A 13,162-nucleotide genomic window follows, 5' to 3' on the forward strand; every position below is an offset into this window, starting at 1 on the left:
AGGCTCAGCTGAACACAAACTGGTCACTCAAGTCTAGTTGCTGGATGACTGACAGTTTTTCTCACTTGGCCAGGGAACCTGCTCAATCCATTTTAAATTAGATTAATGTGGTAAACATTTTCGCCTTTGCACGTACCAGGCTGGTGCAGGCAGTATTTCTTGGGCCCACCCTTTCAGTCATTGTATACAGGCAGTGACATAGCCAGATTTGTTCCCTGGGTTCCCTTCATTCCTCTACTCGGTTCTTCCAAGTGCTTCTACAGTCTTTCTCAGGGGGCCAGCACTCAGGCACTCACGGCCTTGTGTTCCACCTTGGCTAGCACTCTGGGGAAATTTTCCATGGTTATTCTCTTTACCATTTGCTCCACTGACAGGCGTTCCAGCTCGAGCAACCCCTTTGCTACTCGCATTAGGGAGTCCATTTGCTGGCGTACAGTGGCTGTTGGCTTGAATGACCACTTAGGGAATTTTTCTGCAGTGATTCAGAGGCGACACTCTGTGCCAGGACACTCTGCCTTGACTGTCTCATAGAACTTCGCTTAAGCCAGTGGTAGGGCATATTCTGTGAGATGTGGGTCTCCTGACAGCGGAGGTTCCAGCACGTGTGCCTAGTCCAGCTCTCTGTAATGGCGATATACTGAGGGATAAGTAAAGATAAGGTTTGATATTGTCATTACCAGTTAGTTTAGGTAGTGGTGGGCATCATCGTAGTGAGGTAGTGAGGAAGATATGCATTTCGGTGGGGGAACTGGGTCTCTACATCTTGGCTGGCTCGCTGCGACGAAGCGGCGCCGATGGTGTGTTTTGAGAACTGCTGATTTCTGTGGCTCGTTATTATTACCGCAACACTTACAGATGAAAGTATAGTCAGTATTAGCATGCTGAAACAATAATATATCAGAGACTTCTTAGCATCCCCAATGTACACACACACACGTGCGCGCACATACTTCTTTAGTTAGAATAAATGACATTACATCCTCTCCCACACATTTTCTCCTCATGTGTTTATTTTTCGGAGTTCGTAATCTGCCAAAAGAACACATTCTTGGTCTTAACTTCACGCTGCTGTGTTTAATTAAGCAGATCAATTCGAATGACTTTTGTAAACCGGGAGCGGAGGCAGAGCTCCGAGGTGGGTGTTACTGACCAGAAGGTTCACACCAAATAATGATTTAGGGATTAACATCCTGGATTGACCCTGCGTTCAGTGCATCCTCTGACCGATCCAATGCGCCGCTGATCTGGAAAGGCATACGCAAACCCTGACACGTAACATGTAAATTGTTTAGAAACAATTAAACGACGTCTGTGCACGTCCTTACTAGCGGATATACTCATCCATTGTGTGTATTGTACAGTATGTGTGGACGCGTGTAGGTGGGTGTGAGGGACAGGAAGGACACGTGGAAAATGCAGGGATGCTGTTGTTGAACTCGGCTTCTGGATCATTGACTCTCCTAATGATTAGCTTTATTACTCTTTCTCTCACACTCTTTCACTTCATGCTAGTGTGTGTGAGAGAGAGAGAGAGAGATGATGCAAGAAGTGTGTGCCGACTTTCAGGACTCCTTCAACAGTTTATAGACCTTGTTCACTTTTATCGGTTCGTAGCCGGGGCTCTGTTGTGTGACCTTGACTAATAAACTCGATAGATTTTTGTTTTCGCTTTGTTAAAACCTCATTATGTCAATTACTTCAGGTGTAAATTATTAATTTGATTTAATTTCTCATTAGTGTATAATTGCCAACCGGTCGATTTTAGCATCAACTGACCTCCATTCGCCCCAATTTCTCCCCCCAATATAGTCGTAGTCATTACCTTCCCATCAATGCTACAACCACCAGCCAGGGAGGGCGAAGGCTACAGTATCACATGACACCAGCCGAGCGTATTTTCCCGAACTGCTCGTTCACACACCGTAGGAAGATGTAGGGAAATTTAGACTTGCTTCGATTTTAAATCACACTCTGCAGCAGGTGTGAGTTTTTCTTAGGCGTATCTTTCAGACAGAATGTCTTTGTTTGGAATTTTGTCGCAGCGTGATGTTTTTTATTATTATTATTATATATATTTTTTTTTATCCCTCTGATTATTTGTCTCAGTTTGGATGAAAAAAGAAAAAAAACAGCACCATTTTACAGCATTGTGCATCATTGTGCATACACACACACACACACACACACACACACAGCTGGAAGGCCAGTAGCATGGATTCCCCCAAGAGACCAGCGGGGAGTGTATTCTGTTTCACGGCCTCAGGGATGCTTGTTTGTTGATGTTTATCTTCATACAATAATTTATCTAATTCAAATTTCTGATCACTTTGATATATTTTCTATAGTAACGGCTTCATCATGTTTCCCTTTTTTTTTAAACGGTTTAAATAGTAAGAAGTCTTTTTATGTAATAATACTGGAAGGAGTCTCCAGTGTTAAAGGTGATGCTTTCCTGCTTTAAAAGTTAGAAACAAATTCTATAGAACTTGAAAGAAGAACAAAGAGATCCAGCAGATCCCTAATATACAAGCTGTTCTTAAAGACGTAAAGATTCCATAGAACCTGCTCTGTTCTTTTTAAGAAGCAGCGTTGTAAAACGTCCTCAAAACAAGTTGGTCGGGTTTTGTTCATTTTACTGAGCTTGTATTCTGGTACCAAGTACAGGGGTGTAGTGGAGGCTCAGTGCAAGAAAGTGGCGTGTACAGTACACACCTCCCAAATTTCTAAAATAACTTTCACCCACCTTTGACTATCGTTTACTCTCTTCTGACTAGCAGTAACTTTATCTGACTAGTGTTAGCCCTCCTGTATCTAGCGTTTATTCACCTCTGACTAGTATTTACTAATCATTTTCTGTTTAGCATTTACGCGTCTGTCTTTTTTACCGCTACAAGTGAAAACCTCAAGCTCATTCCTTTTCTTTTAACCCGGACCTGCTGTAGCTCGTGTCTGGAGAAAGTCAAAGACCAAGCCTTTATACAGGCCAAACATTTCAGAGATGAGTGTCAGAGTGCTTTGCCTCCTGAAAATCACACACACACACACACACACACACACACACACCGTTTTCTTATTCTTGTCAGAAGCAGTATATGAGTATATAAGAAGAGAGTAGATGCAGCAGACGCAGTGCCGGCGTGGTTGTGGGATCAGACCAGGCGTCTGTGACGGCCCGTTTCCTGCGCCGGATCATTTCTTCTGTCCTTAATTGACTGAAAACAAACATCTCCTTTTCTCTGCTGGAATGTTCAGATCCATTCACACACAGCAGATGAGCCCTGTCTGCTGAGTTTGTTTTGCAATCGTGGATTTTTATTTTATTTATATGTCTATATAAAATAAAAACATATATGTTATATGTTTTATATTTTCTGCCTTTGAGCATCTGTAGAGGCCGTGAGGAAAGACAGAAGGAGACACGCAGGAGAAACGTTTGATTCAGCAGCTGAAGTCTGAGTAATGAAGTTCACACCAGCGTTTCTGAGAGAATCTGATGTACAGGGAGAGATTTTGATTCAAGAACTGATTTTTTATTTTTTTTCAAACTTCAAAATATTCTGGTTTGAATAAAACATTTTCCTAGATAAAACAGACACTGAATATGATTATGGAAATGAGAAACTCCACTTACAGAACACGCGCGCCCCTTTTCACCTAGTAAACTGGTGCCACAGTATGTAGACCTCATTTGCATAATGTCAGCTGATTGGTTCTTATATTTTGTGATGCGTTAACATTTGTCTGATTAGTGAATAAATCACGGGACATTTACCTGACAGCTCGCTATAGAGAACCTCTCTTTTTTTATTATTATTATTATTATTATTTGGGGATTTCCCCCTGATTTAGTCGTTTCCAGTTCCTGCCCGTCACTACGGGGCTCACACATTAAGGCTACTCAGTCAGGAGGGTATCACATATCACATAGTTAGGGTAGACGATCACATCTTTCCTCCGAACCATGTGACGCCAACCGACCGCATCTTTTTCTAACTGCTCGCTCACGCACTGTTGGGGGCGGCGTAACACACGAGGACAGCGCTCCCGGCTCCTTACGCTTGCGTGAGCTCACAGACGCCCCTGATTGGTTGTAGAGCCGTGATTAATGTGGACGCACTACGTACCCCCCATACAGCATCACCCGGGAATCAAACTCGCGATCTCCTGATAATAGGGCGAGCACTTTACCGCTGCGCCACTCGGAGGCCCCACTATAGAGATTCTCTGAGCTTAAGATACAATAGTTTTAATAATAACAATAAAGGTTTTCATAGAATAAAAAAAAAAAATATCCAAAATTGAAAAAAAAATGACATAAAAGTAATTTAGTAGTTAAAAAAATCTGACTACATATATTTAGAGTGGTAGAAACACTGCTCATATCCACGTCTTTATAAAATAGCAGAATAAATCCATGTTGACAAAAATGTATATGCAATTTAAATCTTAGGTATAAGATCTTTTAGCCCCGCCCACGCAGTAATTTGGAGCGTTTTAAGTCTCCAAGACCGTTATCCCCCCCCCCACACACACACTTGTATAGATGACTGTTGCGTGTTGTGTAACAGATTTCTGGTATAACATCGTCTGCATATTTTTTCTGTTCCGCCCTTTTCTCACATCTCCTTTCCCCCTGAATTGTTTTTTTTTTTTTAAAGAAAACTTGCTACTTTTAGCTAATTCTCCATCATCATCATCATCATCATCATCATCATGTGAGTAATGATACATTATGTCTGAGAGGCTTCCTGTGAAATGCGTCATGTTCTGCCTTACAGTTATTCCACTCCACACACCCCTGACCCCTTTCCCTTTAGAGGAACTCCTCATCTTTCTAATACTGCTAATGAAAGCACAGATTGTAAGTGAGGAGAGATAATAACCTGTTTGGTTTAGATACAGGAGGTTTCCTGTGTGTTCCTGGCAGCCTCGAGTGCTGTGGAAAAGCCTGTTGAGGAATGGCTAAAGAAAGGACAGAGGGAGGTGAGAGCTCATGAGCTCAGCCTGATTCAGGAATGCTCAAGCAGAATGTACCATTCATTACATTTTACACTGAGTGTGTGTGTGTCTGTTCAGTGCCCTCCTTCATTCCAAATACCTATACAAATATCTGAATGTCGAATTATTTGTCACATCTTACGGGAAAGTTTGCACATTTTGTGAAAAATGTTTCACACTCATCTTAAAATAGCTTCAAATCCATTTTCCCGTTAGATCCCATTAAGTATTGATATGACCCACTTGCACACTTGCATTCTGCGCCTATCAGTGATACTTTAGATTCTTCAACAACTTGACTGGAGTCCACCTGTCCACCAGACCTGCACCCAATGTACTGTACTGTAGCCTCCATCATTCTCAAATGGAAGAGATGTAAATGGAAGAACCACCAGTCTTCCTAGATCTGAACGCTCAAACAAATTGACTAATCAAGGACGAATAGCTTTGGGACGACGGCTACCCAGGAACCCGATGGTCACTATGAATGAGATCCTGTAGAGATGGAAAAACCTTACAGAAGGAAAGATATCACTGCGGCACTCTAGCACTCAGGCCGATATGGTCGAGCTGTCAGACAGAAGTCATTCCTTACTGCTTGGCTGGGAGTTTACCAAAAAAAGCACCTGATGAATGGCTGGAGAACCAAAATGCTCTGGTCTGATGACCCAAAGATTGAACGATTTTATTACGATTCACCTTATTAAAACCAAAGGTTTAAACACAGCAAAGCTAGTAGTTTTTATAATACTACAGTAGGTACCAACAAGCAGCGTGCACCTGATGGTCACAGTAGGAGTAAGAGGTACTGTGGCGTGAGCCTTTATCGTGCATTATAGTTTAAGTATTTTAGTAAAATCAATATCAGTATTTTAAAATCAATTTGAAATTTCCCTTAAAGCCAATGCAGAACCGCAGAATTATTAGATAGGGGTGATGTGCTTGTATCTTCTGGTTCCAGTGAGGACTCTCGCTGCTGCATTCTGGACTAACTGGAGCTTGTTTATGCATCTAGTGGAACATCTAGACAGTAAGGTGTTACAAAAACATGAAACACTTTTTTCTGCAATGTAGCAACGGTATATTCTTTATCTCGGGAAACTTTTTTTTTTTTTTTAGATAAAAAAGGCCATCTTAGTAACGTTATCTAAATAATCTTTAAATAAAAGTCTGGAATCAATAATCATAATGTGGAAAACTTGAAAGTGTCTGAAAACTTTCCGTCGCCACTGTATGTGGTCGGCTGTGAGCCGCAGTTCTCCGAAAATTGGCTCTTTGAAGGTCCCATATTTTACTGTTTCTTTAAAAAGTTAACATGCGTCCCAGAGGTCTCACAAAGTGTGTGTATGTGTGTGTGTGTGTGTGTGTGTGTGTGCACACACTGTCATTAACCATAAAAGATTTACAGATGCTGTTGCCAAACTCCACTTCTGGGTCATTGACTCTCCTAATAACCAGCTTTATTACTCTCTCACTATTTATTTCCTCTCACTGTCCGAATAGTGTATGTGTGTGTGTGTGTGTGTGTGTGTGTTTGTGTGTGTAATGAAAAAAGGAATGCTGTTTAATCTCCTGCTGTTTCTCAGTTGTATTTGGTTTGTGTTGTTGTGAAATCATCTTTACGCCTCAGCAGATCTCAGACGGCGTCGGTGAGTTTTCTATCACAGAGATAAAACTACATTTACGAGTTTAGAATAATTCTGCGGTTTGCAGAGTGCTCCATTCCTGCAGGTGGCGCTGTTCCGACATATGAGTTGAAAATATTAATGAGATCAGGAGAGATGTCGATTAAAGTGACACCAGGGCATCATGTCCGTCTGTGAGCTCATGTATGCACAAAAGGGCGGATAGCGCTTTCCTCTAAATCTGCAAATTAGGTGTCTCGGTCAAATCTAATGATTAACTTCACCATCTCGGGTATTAGCTATCATGTGATCAGGAGAAAAACCGAACCGTAGTCCAATGCCTTAACCACTGAGCTACCCCTGGCCTTCGTACTACCTGGCTAACATTAGTGATCCTGAGTTTATAACAGATTTACCAGCCTAGTAACAAGACTATGTTCATTTGATTTGAAGTAAAAATTGCTATAAACTTATGACGATGATTTTCAGTATGGAATTGATGGTTTATACCATTTGATGGCATGAGCGGTCAGGCTGGCTCGATGTAGTTTACTGGAACACCGAGCAGAAATTCCCAGGTGAAATGCGTTTTGTTGAAGTTAAAACTTCTAAGGTTCTGTGTAATCGAATGCAGAATCAGAGTCCTCCATCTTGAGGTTAATAAATGGATTTCTAACGGTCGCGCCTTTGGTCACGTAGCATCCGTTTGCACACGAGAAACATTTGGACAGGAAGTACACGGAGACCTTTTACGCTGATGATTCAGTAACCTTGCCCTTTGTTTTTCCCCTGTCTGTTCTCATCCAAGCTGCAAAACCCACTGTCTCCATTTTATCTGCTTTCCCTTAGAAATAATTGAATTTCCTCGGCTGTGTTTTTAATTTAAATCAAACGCTGTAACCTTCTGCGGCTGTTTTGAAGCGTTTCGCGTTAATGCTAACTAATTAAAAAAAGGGCAGCGAGTGATAAAGAAGAGGGAGTAGCTTCGAGCAAAAACACATTTAAATATGACTCGTACAGTTTTTACGATAGCTTGAGATTAAAGGACGAAAACGGATCATTCAGCTTTTCGCACTTCGTTATTTATAGATTTATTTGCTTTATAGTTGAGCAATCGTCACTAATTTGCTAAGAGAAAAAGGGGAGAAAACCCTCACCAGATGGATCTCTCTCGGCTCAGCTCGACATTTCATCTTGTTGGATAAAAAAATGCTGTAAGCTTTTATAGACGTGTCAGAAATGTCAGGGTTTCTAATAAAAACGGTAAACCAGGCTGAAACGCATAAGAGGGTTCAATTCCACATCAAGCTCCGCACGGTGAGATAAGTGCTCTCACGGGTCAAATGCTCGTTGCTATGAAAAGACGATGGCTTAGTAGCCTCTTTCCTGGGATTTAGGTTTTTTTTCCCCCACAAAACAGAATTAGTTTTCTTTCTAGCTGACACCCAAATCTGATTAAAAAATGTGGGCAGGATCGCTGCTTTAGAGAGTCAACGTGGAATAACTGGTCAATATAATTACTTTAGCTCAGTGTTTACTTTTGATCAAATTTGTCAAAGATGGTTTGTTAAAAATATTTTTAAAAAATATTAGCGGGGAACGGTCCTCATTAATACAGGAAAGGATACAGGCAAAAAATATACAAGCTATTTTTAAGTTATTTCAGTTCTCGGAAACATTTATATACATTTACGTACACCTGTTTACTTGCTCGTTAACTCATATATTTTTTTTTTACCAAATTTTCCCCCTAATTTTAGTCATATCCAATTCCAGCAGGGTCACTAGGTGGCTTTCACATTAAGGCTACTTTAACTACTCATTCAGGACAGATGAAGACTATCACGTGTTTCCTCCGAACCGCATCTTTTCCAACTGTTGTGGCTGACGTAACACACTCGGAGGACAGCGCTATCAGCTCCTCCCACTTGCTTGAGCTCATAGACGCACATAATTGGATGTAATTGGATCAGATCTCTTTAGGCCCTTGGCTGCGAAAGGCAACAGCATCACCTGGGAATCGAACTAGCGATGTCTGGATGATATGGTGAGCACGTTACCACTGCGCCATTCGGGGGCGTTAACGCTCATGGCCTTTTACTGCATTTCGGCATGTAGACCTGGTCAAGACGAGTCCAAAACGTCATGGTTGTTAAGACGAGACGGTGCAACTGACTCGAAGTGTAAATTGCAAGGCACAAAAATCGAACTGAATCGACAGTCTGTGTATGATTGACAACCTTAATGATGATGTCATGATTATAGTTTAGTCATTTATAATAACATTTACAAACAAGCTCCTGTTCTAACTTGCAGCAGTCGTTCCCTCAGCAGCCTCTCTTTGTTCTTTTTCTTGGAAAAAAAGAGTTGCAGGTTGTTACGTTACGTACAAGTTACTGCTTCGCCTCTGATGTTTACGAAGCACCGACACCAGAGACTCTTTCTGTAAATCTTGTCACCCTATCAATGGTTACACATGTCTTTTTCTTGCACAACTTTTTTTGCATTATCAAAGTATCTCATAATTATGGACGACTACAACCTATTCATTTATGTTTTTTTCTGAAATGCGTTCCCCTCTGTTTGTGACACGCTGTAGTTCCCTGCCTAGAAATAAACCTTTCGAACATTGCACTACGCTGCAGATTCATAAATTTCAGAGATGATCTCGTACTCCTGTCAGTCTCCTTCCTTCCTGTAGATCGTTTAATCCTTCCAGGAGTTTGGGATGGAGTGTGAGAGCTTGCTCGCTTCTTCTCCCCTGTTTAATTATTCACCAGCTACCTTTTAGCACACCACCGTAAAAACCTCGATGAAGAACAACTCATGTAGAAGTAGATGAGTGTGTGGGGCAAAATAAGTTTGTACGCTGCAACAGAATGCAATAAACACAAGACTAAAAATAGATCTAATGTAATAATATACTGTAAGATGGTGCAGTGTAGAAAATATTTCCAGATATGGGGAGTTGAGCAGTGTGTCGCATATGACGTGCCACCCTGTCGTGTGCAAACGTGCATTCCATGACCATGTTATTGACCTACTGCTGTTTCTTCATGTCACACGGAAAGAGTGGTTTGAGAGCCAACATATGATGGCAGAGGGCAATGAGAGGAGCTTGATGTGATTTTGACTGGAAGCTGATTTCATCGCCAGCTGCATGAGACCATGCTGGGAAAAGTCCTTTCCTTTTGTTAAAATTGAGTGTTATTGTGTTTAGATCACATTTTTGTTTGTAGAGTGTAATGATGGAGAACTGTACACCCCCCCGACTCCGCTCACTCTTGTTGACCAATTCCATCTACTTTTGAGTAATCTGCCCCAGTTTCCAAAGAATTCTGCCCAGTGTGTTGAGAAGGAAAAAAGGGAAATCTCTATCAGACGGACGTGTCCTTATTTCTGTCCTTGACTGCTGGTTTATCGTTTCATCCTGAAAGGGATCATGAGATACAGATGTGAAATACGCTTTTACGTACTGTATGTCTCAGAAGTTAAATGTTTATTAATGAGGTTAACCTCATATTTCCCTGAATGTTCTCCGACCGTTCCTCCCCCCACCCCCCAGGGAAATCTGGACTACTTTTACCTACTCTTGAAGGAATGCTAATGAATGCATTTGCTGCTGAATGAATTCTTACCAAATCACTAAACTCAAAGCTTGACTAATTGACCAAAGCTTCAGAAGGAATTCTGACCAATCTTTAGGCTTTTAAAAGAACCCTCAGTCATTACAAATGTTCTGATGAAGTTCTCGCCAGTCCCAAACTTCATGAAGGAATTCTCACCAATTTCAAAGCTCGTTATCTTAGAGCTCGTTAAGGATTAATCCTTATTGATCCCAAACTACTGAAGTTTTTTTAAATCAATCCCCCTTGCCCCTGAAGGTTTGCCCCCTGCCCCTGAAATTCCAACCAATTCTACAGATACTAAATAAAAACTTACCAATCCTAAAGTTCCCAAATTAACCCCAATAAAAAACTCTGATTAATCCTGTTAATCCCATTAATTCTGATTAATCCCAATCCTCATTCCCACTCACTGATAAATTATTATTAATTTAATTCCACTTACTCCTGAAGGGATTTTGACTAATTCCAATAATAATAATAATAATAATAATAAAAAAACTCCTGAAGTAATTCAGGCGAAGCTCCTGAAGAAGTTCTCCTCGAATCCACTTGCTCCTAAAGGAATTCATTCCAATCTTTCCTGATCTGAACAAAATCTGCCCACCCTTTTCTGAAGGATGTTTTTTTTTGAAGGACGAATAAGTACGTTCTTGTTCCTGCTAGGTGTAACAGTTGTAAACACATCCCTCTCCCTGGCGCGTCACCGGAGCTGTCCAATGTTTAAAGATCCGAATCAGATGCTGCATATCTGATGGAGAAATCATGCCACTGACTATAAAATGAAATGAATGGATGTAAATACACACACTCATAACTTTCTTTCCATGGTAAAGTTGACGCATGGGCTGACCAATCTGTAAACCATTCACACAAACATGCCCTGTTTATATTTACGAATGTAGGCAAAGCTCAGACTGAGGTGGCCATTTATCAGGTGCAGTTCGCTTTTCCATGACACACTGTAGTCTGAGTTTTTATGGGTTTAGTCTCTATAGGTGTGTTTGTCTTTCTGAAAGCTTTTTCTTGTTTGGTTTGGATTTGGGAACTCCCTCACTGAACACGGCTAATGCTGAAGTATCACTTGTTTTTCAGTAGAATACAGCAGTGCACCAAGTTAATTTATTTCATTATTATTATTATTATTATTATTATTATTATTCAATGCCCACTGTTCTTTTGTATTTATTAATTCTTGATGTAGCCCATAAACATGCTACTCACGTCACCTACTTCATTATTTATTTGCACCATCACAGCTCTTCTCTCATCTTTAGTTTTATTGCAAGGTGTGGGTGTAGCATTAATGAGCCGCAGTAATCGGAGTGGAAGGTCAGTGGGAGGTCGTCCTAAGGACAGAAAAAAAACAAGTGTGTGTGCAGGCGTCCTGCATGCTTATGTGTTTATCCCAGTGTAACCTTGCTTCTTTAATGAGGCACGTCTTGGAGACACGCTAACGAGTCAGAAGAGCTAACAAGCTACAAATTACAGCGAGAGAGAGAGAGAGAGAGAGAGAGAGAGATGGGATGGAGGACAAAACAGAGAGTGAAGGAAGAACATATACTATAGAGGGAGGCGGTAGAGGACAGGACACTGGATGATAATCACAAAGAGTCCTTCCTATCAACAGCAGGGCTCAGTACAGGCAACACTGCAGGAGCTGTTTATCATCATCATCATCATCATCATCATCATTATTACTGATGGACAAAATGACAAGGGTGTGTCTTGTGTTTAAACTACAGTCAATAAGGCGTGGCTTCTGTGTCTGTTACCATGAAGGAGGCGTGGCTTCTGTGTATGTTGCCATGAAGTAGGCGTGGCTTCTGTGTCTGTTACAGATAAAGGGCCGTGGCTTCTCTATCACCGCGAAAGAGGTGTGGCCTGTTTCTATTACAGTGCAGGAGGTGTAATTCTGTGTCTGTTATAGTAAAGAAGGCGTGTCTTCTGTCTGTTATAGTGCAGGAGGTGTGGCTTCTGTCTGTTACAGTAAAGGAGGTGTGGCTTCTGTCTGTTATAGTAAAGAAGGCGTGTCTTCTGTCTGTTATAGTAAAGAAGGCGTGTCTTCTGTCTGTTATAGTGCAGGAGGTGTGGCTTCTGTCTGTTACAGTAAAGGAGGTGTGGCTTCTGTGTGTTATAGTGCAGGAGGCGTGGCTTTTCTATTACCGCGAAAGAGGCGTGGCCTGTTTTTATTACAGTGCAGAAGGTGTGGCTTCTGCATCTGTTATAGTAAGGTAGGCGTGGCCTCTGTCTTTTACAGTAGAGGAGGCGTGTCTTCTTTGTCCATTACAGTGAAGGAGGCGTGGCTCCTGCATCTCTTATAGTGAAGGAGGTGTGGCTTCTGCGTCTGTTATAGTAAGGTGGGTGTGGTTTCTGTCTGTTATAATAAAGGAGGCGTGGCTTCTGTTTCTGTTACAGTTTAGGGCGATGTGATGATGTCATAAGATTAATTGGAAAAAGGTGTGAATTGTATTATTTTGATTGCGTTTTAATTATATTTCATGCGTCGGGTTGACGATCTGTCCGGTTTGATTCTGCGCACTTTATCGCGTTCTTCACGGCAGTATTTCCCACACAGCTCCCACACAGAAACACTGAGCTGCAGAAGCGACGCTGTACCTGGCTGTGACTGTACGCTGCTGTTGCATGTTGTTTTATTGCAGTGACAGGTTTCTCAGGGTGTAACCCCATGTGAGAGCGTCTCACTGTGTGAACTGGATTAATCTACCTTTCAGTAGGAGGAACACACTGAGCAGCAATCTGTCAGTGAAACACACCGCACAATACACACTACTTACATGGTAAAGCTCAATTTCATGTCAAGATAATGCTTTTCTTTGTTTTTTTTTTTTTTTTACTTTGGCTAAAGAGAGTTTTTTTTTTCATTTTAGGCCTCGGAGACACTCTGGTTTT

General features: G+C 41.4%; 1 protein-coding gene across 2 annotated transcripts in view; it reads left to right on the forward strand.

The window, feature by feature from the left end:
• Positions 1-13,162, forward strand: part of LOC128541099 (carbohydrate sulfotransferase 15-like) — a 59,297-nt gene that overhangs the window by 15,953 nt on the left and 30,182 nt on the right. The window lies entirely within an intron of this gene.

This window comes from Clarias gariepinus, chromosome 14, assembly GCF_024256425.1.
Source record: "Clarias gariepinus isolate MV-2021 ecotype Netherlands chromosome 14, CGAR_prim_01v2, whole genome shotgun sequence".
Taxonomy (NCBI): Eukaryota; Metazoa; Chordata; class Actinopteri; order Siluriformes; family Clariidae; genus Clarias; species Clarias gariepinus.